The sequence below is a fragment of the Xiphophorus couchianus genome, chromosome 23 (genome assembly GCF_001444195.1).
Source record: "Xiphophorus couchianus chromosome 23, X_couchianus-1.0, whole genome shotgun sequence".
Taxonomy (NCBI): domain Eukaryota; kingdom Metazoa; phylum Chordata; class Actinopteri; order Cyprinodontiformes; family Poeciliidae; genus Xiphophorus; species Xiphophorus couchianus.
Genome location: NC_040250.1, coordinates 9,858,469 through 9,876,936, shown reverse-complemented (window position 1 = coordinate 9,876,936; position 18,468 = coordinate 9,858,469). Strand labels below are relative to the sequence as shown.

At 38.1% G+C, this 18,468-nt stretch overlaps 1 long non-coding RNA gene across 1 annotated transcript; it reads left to right on the top strand.

Moving 5' to 3' along the window:
• Nucleotides 1-12,214: 12,214 nt before the first annotated feature.
• On the top strand, nt 12,215-12,568 carry LOC114139419 (uncharacterized). The gene is made up of 2 exons (XR_003594444.1): nt 12,215-12,316; nt 12,518-12,568. It is a non-coding gene; the product is annotated as an uncharacterized LOC114139419 (long non-coding RNA).
• Nucleotides 12,569-18,468: the final 5,900 nt, after the last annotated feature.

Below are 18,468 nucleotides of genomic sequence, written 5' to 3'. Positions count from 1 at the left end.
GCTGGACATAAGGGCGTTTTCCTGGTGCATTTGCCATTGTTGGTTGTTGACTGGTTTATGACTTTCTTGTTCTTGTACTGGTTAGCAAAAATAAGTTTAAAATGCAAGACTTTTTATTATTCAGTCAGTACTTTTTGTGTGCAAAATACAAACACTTTAAATATCCTTTATTAAACTTGTTTATGCTATAATACTTTAACAATATCCACTTACTGACCATCTAAAAATCAAGATTCTTAGAGGTTTTCCTTTAAGTTTAATGTTCTTTCAAATCATCGAAATTTGCCAAGACATCTCGTTTTTATGGGTTTTTGTTCTTGTTATTTTCAGTCATTAGTGTGAGAAGTGGGAAAATACCAGAGCTTTATTTCTTCTTAATAACTAGAAGGATTGAAATTCATGCAAAAAGAAGCAATTACTGGGTGAATAGAAATGAACATGCTTTCCAGAAGCCTGATATGTCTGTTTAATGTATATATTTTATTGATATTGTATCATATTCTAATTTTGTGATACATTAAATTAGGTGTTTTTTATTATCTGTAAGGCAGATAATAAATAATAATTACAATAAATAAGGTTTGAAATATTTCATGTGTAAAAGAACATTATGAATTTCACTCAGAAAGGAGTGGAAAAAATTTTGAACTTGTTCACAACATTCAAATTATTCAAGAAGTACCTGTAAATCGACATTGACACAAGAATTCACATTTCAAGTAGCTTGAAGTAAATGCACATGGATGCGGGTTAAAGTAATGAGAATATTACTCGTCAACTGCAGGGAGTTGTGTTGTGTTGTGTTTGCAGACTGCATTCTGTTTTCCACTGTAAATCCATGACAGACTAATAGGGTTTCCCACAAGGGAAATCTGCTTGTGTTTCCTGTCCCAGAGCTGCCCTCTTCCTTCCTTGCTGAAAACCCACTGGCTGTGCTTTTTTCCCCTGCACCAGAGGAGCAGAGGTGGAGTTCAGCAGGGTTCTGTTAGAACATCCAAAAATAGGCCACAGTGTCTTATCTAATCTGTTGAATTTGACACAGCATGGGTAGAAAGTGGTTTTCCTCGATTCCTTTTTACACAAACAAACAAAAATATCACCAGAATGTGGGTAAATTTAACATATATATTGGCAGAAAAGGAAAGTAAAAGTTTGGAAGTAGTTTAAGAGGGCTCAGATAAAGTACTGGAAGATGAACTGGGAATTTTTCCAAGCAAGTTTTTCTTGCTTTTCTTCTTGTCAAACCTAACTGACCTCTGACTTTTCTGACCATATGAATTCCAGTTATGACTTGACCAGAAAAAAAAAATCACATTGTTTGCTGGTAGCTGGAAGTCTTCTGACCCAAACTCACAGCCTTATTTCTCTATCTGAAAGGTCTGGAGTCCCTGGTGAAAGTTACAGCTGTTCATCTGATAACTGAACACAAAATAGAATAAGTTTGGACTTAAGCTGGAAAAATTACCTTGCCATAATCTTTGCATTCCTACAGCTGGGTGTAACTTTTAAGCAGCAAAGGTTGATTATTGAGACCTTTCTTAAAGCCATGATTGGTCCTTCTTAAAAAAATGCAGAGGTACAAACAAACCAAAAACAAACATTATCTAGCCTTCAACAAAGCTACAAAACAAATGCAGCACAAAAAAGTGTCATTTCGGTTGTTTTATACTCAGTGATTTCAAGTATGAATTGGTGCAGTGAAATCTTGATTTGCCAACTGATGGTTAATGTAATTTTTCATTTTCTGCTCATAATCTACTGAAAAGAAATATGGTTATATGACTCTTGAAATACTGTTTGCTTACAAGATGTCACTTTTAGATATTGTGGATTGATCTTAGATCATAATTTATTATTTATCTGCAGTCAACAAGTATATATTTGGTTCAGAACCAATATTAATGGGAATGCAGTTCAATAAGAGAAATTAAAATCAGATTTCATAATTTTTAATTACAATTTATCAAAGATACTTAACCAGTTAAAAAAAAAGATTTTTACAGTGTAAATACTTGTTTGGACACACAATTTATTTTAATGTACAAAATTAAATGATTGCATGCTATTTAAGGAGTTGTATGGGATGTATGAACTGTTGTCTATACACAAGCTGAAAATTATGTAAATTAGCAGCGGGATGTGCAGGACACAAAGTTACTTGGTCCAGACGAGTAACTGACAAGAATATATTTTATTATTTTTGGTATTTTTTTTATTAAGGTCATTAGGCTACCAAAAGGTTGTAAATTATAGAGTTTTGGCATAGTTTAACACACTGAAAACAAGGTTTACTCTATAGGACTCTTAGAATTCTGTTTTTATTAGCTCATAGATTTTATATTCATGTCTCACCTCTGAATCCACAACACTGTCTTGCACCTTTGGCCTGTTGAGCATAGCAGGCTAAAGGCCTCGGTCAAGGTCACACAGCCGCTGACTTTCTGTGGGCAGAGTGCCGTCGTGCAGCATTATACAGACCACAGCGAGGAAACAAATTGAGAAGAATCAATATTAATGCTTGCAGTAGGTTACATATAAATAGATATCACAAACTGACATGTTATGCTACATGTGTGCTTGTTGACTTTCTGGATATTTCTGGATTTCTGCTGTTTCTATACGGTTTTGCAGCTTTATTCACAGTCATTTAACTTTTTCTTGTATATCTTGCAACATTTCTAGACAAAAATAAGTGAGAAGTTAAAGGAAACAATTACTTTGTTTTTTAAAAAATCTGAAAAATGCTTATTTCTTTACAACCATCTTTTATTCAGAGATCTATAACTAAAATCCATTACAACCAACCACATCCAGAAGTCACCTTCTTCTAAGCAAATATATTCCATAAGAATGTAATTTAACCCCTGCATAAATACAACTGCTGGAGAACATTAGCAAACAAATAGCATCATGAACATCAATGAACACAGCAGGTCAGAGATAACATTGTGGAAAAAGAACTGGCTTTTACCAGTTGAGATCCAAACGTTTTGACCTGCATGCAAAACACTTTGTGTGGTTTAAAAGCTCACTCTGTATTTGTGGGGTGCACAAACTTATGGTAGTAGTCCTGTCGACAGGTTCTCCCACTTGAGCTGTGGGTCTCTCCAGCTCTCCCACCGGTTGGCAATTCACCTCTGACTTTGTGTTCAGAAAAATCAACTGGAATGCCCCTCTAAGTCGAACCTCCCACTCGGAAAGTGGGAGGAACTCTGAAAACCCCCAGTTACAATTTGCGTTTCAACATGGCCGCTCCTCGCATCAACGATCATAAGCAAAAATGATGTTCGTAAGCAGTACAAAGGACAGTATCTAATTGGGTGACAGCATGTTCAAATTTAAACTTTTCCAACTACGTTAACTAAAACGCTGTTACCTCGGGTATGACGTCAAACTCAGCTCCAAGTTATGACTTCTTAGGTAATTGGAATAGAGCATGAGGAGTGTCAGAACGATGGAGACTTGTTGGAGACAATTTGTAGATTTTAATTTAAAAAAACAAAACAAAAAATCATGAATTTGTTTTCACCCCCGTCACAATTTGTGCTTCTAAAGAGACACATGAAAAGATTTAAGGTACAAATACATTTGCAAGACACTTGATCTGAAATATGCAATCAGATACAGTAAATCAGAATAAACATTCACATGAGGCTTATGTGTCAGATTAAAAGTACTTTTTGAAAATAACAATCCTTGTGTCAGAATCAAACATATTTTTCAATAAGTCCACATTTCTGTCTGACATTATACCCTAATCTTAGATCAAATGTTTTCATTAGCTGTCAGAGACTGCCATATGAGCTCATGGCTGATTTTATCTTTTAAGCACAAAGAATGAGCAGAAGTGATGTACTCTGTATATAGTCACAGCTGTCAGAAATCTTGGATTGCAGGAAGCTATCAAAATGTTTTCGGCCTCCTCTACTTATCAAGAGAAAAACGAACACATGCCTTTCATCTGGACAGAGAGACACTCTTTGAAATGCTTCTTCCCTTTATGTCCTTCCACAGAGCTGCAGCATTTTCATCATGGGTCACCCTGATAAAAAGAAGTAGGAGCTGAACTCTTAAAAACAAAATAAGAAATCTCAGTTGAGCAGCTTGAAGAAAACAAGTGTCCTATGAATCTTTTAACAACAAGTTCAATGTCTAATTTTAAGCCAATGTATTAAAATATTTAATAATAATTACGTATCATACAAACTTACCTCAGTGCAATGCTGTTTTACACACTATTGGCTGGTGTTTGCAAAGCAGCCAATCAAGGTGCACCATTTATTTTTCTTGGCACTAATTTGCTGTTCCTTCAAGAGCGGAAGGTTTATTTGGTGTTTGAACTATTGAAATAGGTAGCTATTAATATTTTTAGGGGATGTCTCAAATATTGATGGATGTTAGCTATTCACTGGCGACTATGGTTCCAAACCCCTGCAAATACCAGAGCTCTACTGTATGTGTAATGATGAAACTCATGATTAAAAAAACATTTTGAAAATAACCTTTAAAATAAACCTAAATTCAGTTCAAACATTTTTTTTATCCTAATTTTTTCTAATTTAAATTCTAATTTTGTGTTTTTATTGGCTGTAAGTAACATATAACATGTTTTACTTAGTGATTTGAATTGCTAACTTTTCAACAATATAATAATTTATTTGCTATGACTGTATACATTTATTTAGTATTTCACACCTTGATAATTTCAATAAAACCTACGTTCCCACCATATTTATTTGTCTCATCTTCTTGGTGATTTAAATGTTTAATCCTGGTTTAATTGATCCCCTAAATTAATTATCTAAATACTTGATGTAATCAGTATTTTTTTTGTTTTGTTTTCCTAAGTCTCATACTTTAAAAGCTGTAAAAATTGAGAAACATCAACATGACCAGTAGAAAGCATTTCAGGACCCTGATTCATATTTGTCATTGCTCTCTAGCCTATTCACTTTTCCACTTTGGAAACCTTCTTTGAGCCTCTCTGTTTTAGAGGTTCTTCCTGTTTTTCTTCCTTACTGCTGTTTTGGTGGTGGTCAGCTCTCTCGCCTCTAAGCAACAAGGCTCCATGCTGGAAGCAGCAGAAGCGCTGAATGTGTGGGGTTTGCATAAACAGTGGGTTAGATCTGTTTGTGATCCTAAATTTACATTGAGCATCTTGTGTCTTGATCCTATGATGACAATCAATTGACAGGAAGACTTGGGAGGGTATCTTGTGTCATTTGCTGCCTGCCCTGAACAATAGACCTGTCTGGGGGTGAGCGTGTCCTAGATGAAAAGTCAAGATGTTTACTCATAGTTTGCTCACACTGATTTCCGCCCACTTATGCTTGTGTATTCTGCGAGCAAAAGTGTATAAACAGAAGCATGAAGTTTGGTTTCAGTCTTTCAGAGGTGCAGGCGCATGTTTTGCAAACCACAGCAGCAAATCTGGTATTGCTATCATCGTATCTATGCATATATTTGTGTTTAGCGTGCTTTGCAAAAGTATTCATAGCTCTTGAGCCTTTCTCCATGTTGTCACGTAACAAGTATAAAGGTCAGTATACTGGATAATTATGAAGTAGAAGGAAAAGATGAATGCATTTAATTTCTTTTACTGATAAAAATGATTAAAGTATGGCAAGTTTCTCATAATTTATCCCACTCTGTTATCAGCCTATGTTAACTGCAGAGACCCATAGCTCAGGTGGGAGAATCTGTAGGGACTATTGTGCTGCTTTGACAGCATTTTTCGTTAATAGTTTATGGTTATTGTGTTAATGCCATTGTAAGTTATTTGTAATCGCAATAAGTGCGAAGGCTTTTATTTTGAAGAATTACTGTGTTGTCTGCCACGGACGTCCTGTTTGGTAATTTCCGGTTTTCTCCGTGAGCTGCAGCAAGCATGGCTGAATGTGTTGTGTCTTCAGCATTTAATCCTGTGCCATCCGCGAGAAATTAAGGCGAAGCAATGCTGTAAGTGTTATTTTCTGATAACATACATGTTGTGTAAGATGTATCAGATATTATTTTACGAAGATGTTAATGTTTAGTTATGGCGGCGGATATTCTTGTTTAACCATTCATAGTGGATTGCATATAACTGCAGAGTTTATGTATGTACTGTAAGTTTCTTCGGACACATAACTAAGTTTGTATTGTTTGTTCTGTTTACAGTTTTCACCCAGCTTATGATACGTGGAAGTCGACAGTAAATGTTCAATCTTGCTACACGTCTCCCTCTCATCAATTTGCTGTGGTTTACCTTGGTGTTTAGTCGGAGTTGTTACACTTTTGATGAGAACACTACAGTGAAAAAGCAAGATTCAAGGTTTCAAGTGGAAAATGGCATCCAGCAGCAGGTCATCTTTGTCCTCCAGTACGAAGACGTCAAAATCTTCAGCCAGTGTAGCTCGTGCTAGAGCCAAAGCAGAGGCTGCCAAGGTAAGAGCCTCATATGCAAGCCATGAAGCTAAACTCAAGCTGGAGAAGGCTGTCAAAGAGGCAGAAAAAGCTAAAAGAGATGCTCAAAGTCAACTGGAAACTGTACAAATTGACACAAAGCTGGAAATGTTAAAGTTTCAAAAAGAGGCTGCTGCAGCAGCAGCTGAAGCTCAAGTCTTAGAACAGGCTGAGGCAGTTCAGGTTTTGGATGAAACGGGGATGTCTGATTCGGACAAAGTGAAACTTGAACGCACTAGCAAGTATGTTCAGTCTCAAATTGAACTAAAGAATTCAGATCAAGCTTCTCTGCAGCATATTGATTCACATGCTAAGGACTTTCCAAAAGAGACACACAGTACAAAAACAGAGAAATCTGAAAATGTGGAACCTCGTGAACCAGTGTTTTCATCCAAACCTCAAATAAAATCATACAGCGAAAAAGACAGCCAGCCTTTGTATCCTAATTATGTCCCATTGGCTGCCAGGTCTAGAGAACCAGTAAACAGGATAGTGACTTCTGAGCCGTTAGCAGAGTTTTTGGCCAGACGCGACCTTGTCAGTTCAGTTCTTTACCAATTCGATGATAAGCCTGAAAATTATCGAGCATGGTACTCTTCGTTCAACAGTGCTGTTAGTGAGGTTCGACTCACAGCAACTCAGGAATTGGACCTTATGACCAAATGGCTTGGAAAAGAGTCAAGTGAACAGGTTAAGCGGCTACGTTCAGTTCATATTGGAGATCCTCAAGCAGCTTTGAACAAAGCATGGGAGAGACTTCGTGAGTGTTATGCTGCTCCAGAGATCATTGAAAGATCTCTGTTTCAAAGACTGGAAAGCTTCCCTAAAATCTCCGCTAAGGATAACGTCAGGTTACGAGACCTTGGGGATTTACTGATGGAAATCCAAGGAGCCAAAGAGGATGGATATCTCACTGGACTTGCATACCTGGATACTTCACGTGGAATCAGCTCAATTATTGAAAAACGTCCGTTTGCACTACAAGAGAAATGGATCTCTGCGGGTTCGTGGTATAAAGAACAAAACCACGATCGCTTCCCTCCTTTCAGCTATTTTTCTGATTTTGTGTGCTATGAAGCAAAGAAGAGGAACGACCCAAGTTTCATGAGTCAAGGAAACGCAGTCACGTTTGTCAAATCAGAGAGAGGAATGAGTAAGAGTTTTAACTCACACAAACCAGTTTTGGTTTCAAAAACTGATGTCTTAACCAATGATGATCTCAGCAAAACTTGTCCGTTACACAATAAACCACATCCTCTCAGGAAGTGCAGGGTTTTCAGGAATAAATCATTCAGTGACAGAATGGCCTTTCTGAAGGAGAAAGGAATTTGTTTTAAGTGTTGCTCCTCTGTCTCACATTTTGCTCGAGATTGCAAAGCCTTCCTAAAATGTTCTGAGTGCAACAGTGTAAATCATGATACAGTTATGCATCCTGAGCCATCCACCAAGTCAGCCAAAGTTCCTTCATCCCAGCAGGACAATGGCGGGGAGAGTGATGGTCAAGTCAGTGAGGATATCGTTTCGAACAGTTGTACAGAAGTTTGTGGTCCAAGTGCTTTGGGGCGATCATGTTCAAAAATCTGCCTGGCAAAGGTTTATCCCAGTCATTCCAGGCATATGGCAATTAAAACTTATGTCATCTTGGATGACCAGAGTAATCGCTCCTTAGCTAGACCAGAGTTTTTTGAACAATTTAAAGTGGAGAGCAAACCCTTCACATATCACCTTCGAACGTGCTCAGGCATGATTGAAACATCTGGAAAAAGGGCAGAAGGATTTCAGATTGAATCAATGGATGGGAAGGTTCAGATCTCACTCCCGTCACTCATCGAATGTCCAGAGATTCCAAATAACCGATCTGAAATTCCAACACCAAGTGCGGTACAACATCAACCTCATCTCTGTCACATGGCAGATCAAATTCCAGAACTGGATCCAGATGCAGAAATCCTACTTTTGCTTGGAAGGGATGTTTTAAGAGCACACAAGGTCAGGCAGCAGGTTAACGGACCACACAACGCCCCTTTCGCCCAACGTTTGGATTTAGGTTGGGTTGTGATTGGAGAAGTTTGTCTTGGGGATGTACATAAGCCAATGATAAGCACATACAAGACAAATGTGTTGGAAAGACATCGCCATTCAATTTTTCCACCCTGTACAAGCCTCATTCATGTTAAAGAAAGTGATGAAACTCTTAGCAGATTCACCGAGCCAGAAAAGATGCTCGGCAGCCAAGTATTTGTCCAAACAGAGAATGACAACAAGCCTGGTCCATCTCTGGAAGATACAGTGTTCCTACATATAATGGACAAGAACGTTTACAAAGACGAAAGCAACAACTGGGTTGCCCCACTCCCATTCAGGGAACCACGACAACGACTACCTAATAATAAAGAGCAGGCAGTCAAACGGTTTGTATCTCTGCAGCGAACTCTTGAACGGAAACCTGAGATGCAGAACCAGTATGTGACCTTTATGGAGAAAATATTCACCAATGGACATGCAGAGTTAGCTCCACCATTGAAAGAAGGAGAAGAGTGTTGGTACCTTCCCACGTTCGGTGTTTATCATCCACAAAAACCCAACAACATCAGGGTGGTTTTTGACTCCAGTGCCCAGTATTTGGGAATCTCCCTCAATGATGTACTTCTCTCAGGCCCTGATCTTAACAATTCTCTTCTTGGTGTACTGTTACGTTTTAGGAAGGAAAAGATTGCAATAATAACGGACATCCAACAAATGTTTTATTGTTTCCAAGTGCGTGAAGAACACCGCAATTTTCTGCGTTTCTTATGGCACAAAGACAATGACGTCAACAAGGAAGTAGTGGAGTATAGAATGAAGGTCCACGTTTTTGGCAACAAGCCATCTCCTGCTGTGGCTATATACGGGCTTCGGAGAGCCATCAGAGAGGGAGCGCAGAGGTTCGGTGCTGATACCATCAACTTTGTAGAAAGGCATTTTTATGTGGATGACGGTTTAATGTCAGTACCATCTGAGGCTGATGCAATTGACCTCCTGCACCGGACGAAAAACTCACTGGTTGAGTCAAACATCCGTCTACACAAGTTTGTGTCGAACAGTCAGTCAGTCACAGAAGCTTTTCCGCCAGAGGACCGTGCTCCAAGGACCAAGGATCTCGATCTTGAACAAGAAGCTACACCCACTCAGCGCAGCTTGGGTCTTCTTTGGGAGATTACGACTGACATGTTCACTTTCTCAGCATCTACTACAAGCAAGCCGTTCACTCGTCGGGGAGTTCTCTCTACTGTTAACAGTATTTTTGACCCCTTGGGGTTACTAGCCCCTGTCACCATCTATGGAAGGGCTCTTCTGAGGGAACTAGCAACTGAACCGAATGAATGGGATAGCCCACTACCAGAAGAAAAGCGTCTAAAATGGGAATCCTGGAGGGATTCACTTCAAGACCTGAAGCAGCTTCATGTTCCCCGGATGTACACGCAGACCTCACTCAGTACAGCGGTAAATACTGAATTGCATGTGTTCTCAGATGCATCAAATAAGGCCATTGGGGCTGTAGCCTACCTGAGAACAGTTCAAGAAGAAGGACAAACTGAGATGGGTTTTGTTATGGCCAAGGCTAAGCTTGCCCCTCAGTCTGAGCCTACAATCCCCAGGCTAGAACTGTGTGCTGCGGTCTTGGCAGTAGAAATGGCAGATCTCATTCAAGAAGAGTTGGATGTGAAAATAGATGAAGTCAAGTTCTATACTGACAGCAAAGTGGTCCTTGGCTACATATGCAATGAGTCGAGGCGGTTCTATGTCTATGTCCACAATAGAGTGATGCGCATTCACCAATCTTCAAGGCCAACTCAGTGGAACTACGTGTGCACAGACGAGAACCCAGCTGACCATGCCTCACGGTCTGTGCCTCCATCCCAGCTAGCACAGACTTCGTGGTTCACTGGACCCTCTTTTCTCTATCAATCACCTGAAGGCAAACAGTGTACAGGTCAGAGGTTTGAACTGATTGAGCCAGAAAAGGACATTGAAATCAGACCACAAGTTCAGACCTGTTCTACTGTTATAGAAAACGCTACTCTTTCTACAGATCGCTTCAAACGGTTTTCATCTTTTAGCTCCCTGTTGAGAGGAGTTGCATATTTGATCCACATGGTGAAATCCTTCAAGCGTTCCAACCACAAGACTGAGTGTGTAGGTTGGCACAAATGCAACTTACCCCGCTCTGCTGAAGAGACATCTCAAGCTAAAAAAGCCATCCTAAAAGCAGTGCAAACAGCTTTTGCAAAAGAAAGGTCAGCTCTACTGGCTAAGAAAACCGTGTCAGGAAATAGCCCTTTGCAGAAGCTAAGACCAATCTTAGAAGATGACCTGATTTGTGTTGGAGGCAGGCTGAAGTTCTCTGATCTGACACCTGCCGAAAAGAATCCCGTAGTCCTACCTAGGGATGATCATGTATCACTCCTTCTAACAAGACATTACCATGAGCAGGTTCAACACCAAGGTCGTCACCTGACTGAAGGAGCCATAAGAGCAGGAGGCTTGTGGATATTAGGAGGCAAGTCTCTGGTAAAATCACTTATCCATAAGTGTATAACTTGTCGTAAACTACGTGGAAAAATGGAAGAACAACAGATGGCAGATTTGCCACTGGAGCGACTTAAAGTATGTCCTCCTTTTACCTATGTGGGCGTGGATGTTTTTGGGCCCTGGTCTGTGACGGCAAGGCGCACTCGAGGAGGGCACTCAGAGTCAAAACGATGGGCAATTCTTTTCAGCTGCATGACATCAAGAGCAGTCCACATTGAACTAATAGAATCTCTGGACACATCTAGCTGCATTAATGCTTTGAGACGGTTTTTTGCATTAAGAGGACCAGCCAAACAGCTCAGATCTGATTGTGGCACAAACTTTATTGGGGCTTGCAAAGAGCTACAGATGGACACAAGAATGCAGAAGTACCTCACCGATCAGGAATGTATCTGGGAATTCAACCCGCCTCATGCCTCTCACATGGGGGGTTCATGGGAGCGGATGATTGGCGTGGCAAGGAGGATTTTGGATGCTATGCTACTCCAGCAAAACATCTCCTTGACTCACGAAGTCCTGTGTACTCTAATGTCGGAAGTTACTGCCATTATCAATGCCCGTCCCTTAATGCCTGTTTCTACAGATCCAGGAAATCCTTTCATCCTGTCACCTGCAATGCTTCTTACTCAAAAGGTTGGAGTCCCACCACCTCCTGGAAATTTTCCTGATAAAGACTTGCTTACAAGGCAGTGGAGGCAAGTACAAGCATTGGCAAATCACTTTTGGACTCGTTGGAGACGAGAGTACCTGCCATCTTTACAACAACGTTCAAAATGGACAGTACCCAAAAGAAACCTAGAAATAGGTGACTTAGTTCTTCTGAAAGACAAGCAGGTTCCTCGCAACTGTTGGCCACTGGCAAGGATCACTGCCACATTCCCAGGACAAGATGGATATGTAAGAAAGGTCGAGGTCACAACAGCAGAGCAAGGCAACCCAAAATCATATGTTAGACCTATCACAGAAGTTGTTTTGCTTCTGCCTAATGAATGACCTATGGACTAATGTTTGATGATCCTACGACACAGTGACCTCACAGAGGTCAGACGGGGAGTGTGCTGCTTTGACAGCATTTTTCGTTAATAGTTTATGGTTATTGTGTTAATGCCATTGTAAGTTATTTGTAATCGCAATAGGTGCGAAGGCTTTTATTTTGAAGAATTACTGTGTTGTCTGCCACGGACGTCCTGGTTGGTAATTTCCGGTTTTCTCCGTGAGCTGCAGCAAGCATGGCTGAATGTGTTGTGTCTTCAGCATTTAATCCTGTGCCATCCGCGAGAAATTAAGGCGAAGCAATGCTGTAAGTGTTATTTTCTGATAACATACATGTTGTGTAAGATGTATCAGATATTATTTTACGAAGATGTTAATGTTTAGTTATGGCGGCGGATATTCTTGTTTAACCATTCATAGTGGATTGCATATAACTGCAGAGTTTATGTATGTACTGTAAGTTTCTTCGGACACATAACTAAGTTTGTATTGTTTGTTCTGTTTACAGTTTTCACCCAGCTTATGATACGTGGAAGTCGACAGTAAATGTTCAATCTTGCTACACGTCTCCCTCTCATCAATTTGCTGTGGTTTACCTTGGTGTTTAGTCGGAGTTGTTACACTTTTGATGAGAACACTACAACTATAACTATTAATCATGCAGCCTATTTCAAGCCTTCCTTAAACAGAGCACAAGATGAAGAAAACTATTGTTGAAAGAAAGTCGTAAGAAGTCTCGATAGATGTACTGGTCAGAGGAGAACAAACTGAACTTTTTGGTTTATAGTCAAAATGCAAGATGTGGAGAAAAACTAACACTGCATATCACCCTGAACACACAAACCCACTGTAATTCAGGCGGGATATTGGTCCAAAATTTGTTAGGATGTACCTATAGAGTCAAATTTTGAGATTAATTGGTTGGTTTTCAGGGACTGGTTTTAGAGTGCAGGTCTGGTGCATTTCAGAACTATATTAGATGACTTTATTAATTTCAAAACCAAGTGTAACGTGTGCTTGAGATAATTTTCAGATAGATGTTTCAGAATCTTGTTAATGGCCTTCAAAAAGCATCCAGCTGAACTGAAAGGGGGCATTTAAACAAATGTTAGTACATGTTTATGTACTTACTTGAGCCTGGCTGTGGAGTTTCCACATTTTACACACAGGTTTATTGTAAAAAACATAAATTAAATAAAACAATTCTAATCTGGAAAATTTCTATTCAAATTAATAATTTTTTGCCCAAACTTGATGCCATATCACTGCCCATTTTGTGGTCTTAACATCTCACCAAAACTTTTTATGTGTGGTTAAGACCAAGATAAAGGCAGAGTTTTGCAATGTCAAAGGTGATTAAAAAGACCACCTTTGTTGTTGTGCTCTTGTGAAAAGGGCACAACAAATCAGACCCGATGGCCTCAAGAGACTGAGCAATTTTGCTCATACACCTGCTAAATGTTAAAAAATTAGTTTGTCTGTTTAACTGAAGCCAGTATTACTTAAAATTGCTCACTAATTTTTCTAATTAGTCAAATTTTAAAACAGAAAAAAATTCCTAAAGCTGACTAACATCCATCCATCCATCCATTTTCTAACACTCTTGGGATAGCATTGGCCCCAATACAGATCATCTGATTATAATTAAATACAGAGCTGCAGAAGAAAGCCTGTGGTGGCCCATAAGAGTTATATTAAAAACTAGGAAAAACTTACTTTAGTGAAAAAGCATCTTTTTTCAAGATTTGGTGGCCTACTACAGAATCACAAAACACTCCTTGTTTCACTATTGGAGAAGCAATTTAAAATTACACCCATCTGTAGAGTTAATACAAAATTTGCATAGAAGTAGTCTCTTTTTTCCATTTGAATTTCCATTTGAATGAACATGGATGAACAAGGAAGCTTGTTTGAGTTGGTTAGAAGATAGACGGACGTAAATATAGGGTAATATTTTTAAAGTAATTTTAAAAAATACCAAATAACTATCTCTTTACTGATTTCAAGTAAATATGAATGTACAATAATTAATACCATGTTAATTAAACAAGGGACTATTGAGAAATAACTCCAGATTTTTTTTTGTTAGAGGAAAAACAACACATAAGAGTGCTTGAAGACAACACAAGGGACTGTTTCTTTAAAGGAATACCAAAGAGCTTGTCACAGAACCAAAGTTGTTGCAGAAGGGATTTCTGTTCTCGCTCACTCTTTAAATGAGTGTACACTTTCTGTCTTTGGTTAAGTAAGAGAACCAAGCTAGTTTCACATTATAATGCTGGTTGGTTTGCCAACGACTCTCCCCACGAGTTTCAGGCCAAAACATCAGTTTTGTATGGAAATCACACTAGAGACATTGTTTTTCATGTTTAAGAGGAGCCCTGATCTTTGAGGCTCTCCCACCACATGTTTGGCTCCCATATCTTTATCCACAATAGGGCTCTGGGCCAAGTAGAGTTAAAGTGGCTAATTTAAAGTTGGCTGACTGCAGATGGTGTACAAATCCCACAAAATCTCATCTGAACAAGTGTGAGAACTGTCGTCTATTGACCAAAAATTGCACAACTGATGTTGTGGTCATGTTGGGTTTGGATCAACACTGTGTTTGTTTTAAAAGTGTAATTTTAAGTATTCTTTTTTCTTCAGAAGTGGGATATATGAAGAAATGTGTGACTGTAACCAGTACTCTTAGTCACTAAGTGTTAGGATACAGTGTTTAACTAATTCAGATAATTTTTGTGTTCACAAAAACCCTTAGCTGGGAGTGTCTAAGGGTGGACATTATTGAGACAAATTTGACAATTACTGGCATGCTTCAAACTTGTATTTATTTAATTACGGGAATAAATTGCATGAACATCTTGAAAATGCTTGTCATAGTCCTACTCAGTTTCTTTTAATCTGAGTATGCTGTTTTTAATCACTGTAGAGTATTATTTTTCTGATGTTGCAAATTTGCCCATATTGTAAAGTCTCTTATTATATTTTTATTATTTATTTTATTCCTATTCTCTTAAGCCATTATTTGAGGAACAATAAAATTCTGATTAAAGTTTGTAATTTATCTGATGAAATTAAAATTTGGGTTCTTAATAAGCATGGACACTTTAACATTTTGATTTGCCTTCCCAAAATAGACAGCATGATGAGGAAAGAAGGTTATCTGAAAATTCTAACACAATGTCTCAAGACATCAGCCAGGAACTTGAATCGTAAGCAAAAGTAGGACTTCCAAATTCACACTGTCTGCAAGTAGACAGCCTATTTAGTTACAAAGCAGTTTAAGAATAACAAAGTCAATATTTTGCTGTGACCATCATAAAAAGGCCTTATCTCAGTCTCATAAAAAGTTTCTGTTCAGAGCTGAAAACGTGTGTCAAAGCCAATAGGCCAAAGGCCCTGACTGTAACCAAAGCAAATGGAATGATATCCAAAACATTTGAAACAAGTCATAAAGTTTAAAGGGTAATCTTGCTTATTAGCAAGGAAATATATGTAAACTCTTGAACTGGAAGCAATTAAAATTTATCCCGTTATTTTATCAGATAGAATAATAAATATATTTTGTCAATCCCAGTGGGCCCAAAAGAGAAAAAGCTTTGTCAAATGTTTTCAGTAGTTTTCCGACCCACATGCACATTTAGTCTATGGGAAAAGGACAGAGGTAAGTACGGTTTATTTCATAAGATATGCGAAATGTGTGACTGAGGAGGTTCCTTCTGGTTCACCAAAAAGTGGCGTCTTGTAGAGAAGAGCATGAGAATCTCAACAAGGATTTGAATGACGTGGGAGGAGGCAGAAGGTTGGTAGCTTATGGCTTGGAAGATGGAGTGGGTGGCTGAGAGTAGGCAGGTGGAAATCAGGAGGACCCTGGAGGTTCAGAGAACAATCGTGGAGAGAGTAGGCCTTGGAAGAGGTCTTGATGCTGGAGGCTTGCAAATGGAAGCTTGGAACAAGAAATTTGAGTGTAGACAAGCTGCCACGAGATAATTTCACTAGAGTCTACACAGGAGTAATAGAGTGGTTAAATCTACTCAACAAGGTTAATCATCAGGTGAAGAGACATTGTCATGCAGCTTCTTAAATCCTAATGAGGTAAGTGATGCCACTGCCGCTGCTCAGGATGGAACGCCCACCTCTGGAAAAGGTTGACACACTCTGACAGAAGAAACACAAACACCGCCAGAATCATGCAAAAGTTAGTCTGATTCAATGTCAGAAAGAGAGGAAATAAATGTCTTCTTATATGATTCAAGCAAATCTCTGGTTTCCACTATACAAGTAAGATATCATGAATGAGCTTTTGGTTTTAGGCAGCTCTGGTTCAGGTGATTGATCAAATATCTTGCACGATTATTGCCATATAGCTTTGGAAAGTGTTTAATTCAGTCCGACATTAAATTAGCTTGCAGGAGGCGTGGATATTTATATGCTCCTTTCAGCATTGATAGGAACACAACACCCAGGTTCGCACGATAACTCTCAATGAGGGCATTGTGTTCTGAACAGCAAGAATGTGGGAAGAAAATTCACATTCTCCCCAAACAAACAGGTGATTCACTAGGTTTTATTCTCTCTTTCTTTTTTGTAAGTTAAGTATTACCACTAAATATTTCTCAATAGAAATTATGATCAATGTTAGTTTTATGTTACGTTATTTTTTTGATAAAAACTTTTTTTAAATTTCATACTTGTTGAACCTAATCACTACAAATTCTTGCTCCTAATTCAATTGAAATATTTAAAAATACTATTATGCATGTATTTTATAGGATTTACCCCTAGTCAGTTAGTAATAAAGTAATTTTTGCTTCAAATGTTTGTGGGAATGTTGTATTAATCTTACAAATAATTTTATATTATATTTAAATTCAAAAAATATTTTATTGATCCCAAAGGAAAATTAAATGTTGTTGTAACTTATTCAATTAAAGATTTATGTGCATGTTTTTAAACTTTAGTGTTGTTGATTTAGCTCTATTTGTTTTTATTGCGAGTTTCCTCTTGTTTTTGATTTATCCCATTTCTGTTAATCATGTTACAAGATTATTAAAAATCTAGACTATGATTTTGAAGTCAATTAATTTTGTGCCTATTTTTCTAAGTTCTGAATTTTTCAAATCTGCTGATCCATATTCTCAGAAGAAATGTGGACATCTTTAACTTTGGTGTGAACAATGTAATAAAAAGTTGCTATGTGGAAGGTAAAATGACCTTTGATAAGCCAGTACTGGTTAATTTTACAGCATGGTAGAAATGCTACAGATACCAAAGCTCCAACCTCCATATTTTATGAATGTCTGGAAGAACATCAGTGGGAAGGAGAGGCTCCATGTTCAGACAGGCTTCCTGAAAAGATGAAATAGAATGAACATGTTTAAAAAAAGTATTTGTGTTATAGAAGAAGAATGTCAAGAAATTTAAATGAAAGACAACAAAAGGCTACAAATTTCCAAACCAGAAATGTTCTATGGCCTTTGGCGACACAACCTTTCCTTAACTTGCAGAACAAATTGTGGACTGCTGATTGTAAGATTAAGGAACAAATTTGTATTTTCCTCTCGCCGAGTTTGCATTTTCTTTCTTTGCCAACCTCAATAATAGGGTGCAGCAGTGAAGAGAAAGTATTTTAGCTCTACGTGTTTTTTTCATTATTACATGACAAGAGTACAAACTAAATGTTCTCATCAACCATCTTGAGCAAACCAAAAAATACCATTAAACAATAGTATGTTCTTAAGTAAAGTCAAGCACTTCCATTGCTGTTCTTTTCAATATAAACCTAAACTTGACTACCAGAGCCAAGGAGAGGGGTTGACTTAGAGCCAATTAAGGATGCTCAAAAGCAGAATTAGCCACTAACAACAAGTACTGAACATAAAACACAGTTACATAAGGTATCATGTTTTTTTTGTTATAGAGGAGCTAGGCACATCATACTGCAGAGAATTTTAATGAATATTAGACAACCTCAGTTCTCTAATTCAGGAAAATAAAACATGAGGTGGGTTATAGATTCAGACAAATAAACAAGTCAGATCAGAGTGATTAGTGGAACATTAAATAGGTGAACCTGATTAACTGAAGAGAAAGTGCTGTAAAAGGACATGAACTGAAAAACTGGGGATATTCCTCATAAATTACCTGGTGAAATAAGTGATGAGGACTTTGTACCACATTTTCTCTAATTATTGATGACTAACTTCAATGTGCCACGATGTATAAATAATGGTATGGGAACTTTTTATGTCCTGTCCCTTAGTTGCACCTTTATATAATGAGATTGTTCTGATCATTTGTAACCTCTCTACATAAGAAATACATAAGAAAATCTGAATGGAAAACTATTTCATTTCCTTTTTAAATTGTGAAAATACACGTTACTGCATGAAATATATATATATTATTATATATTATATTATTCCCACTTCATCACTTGTAAATGATGCACCTGCAGCT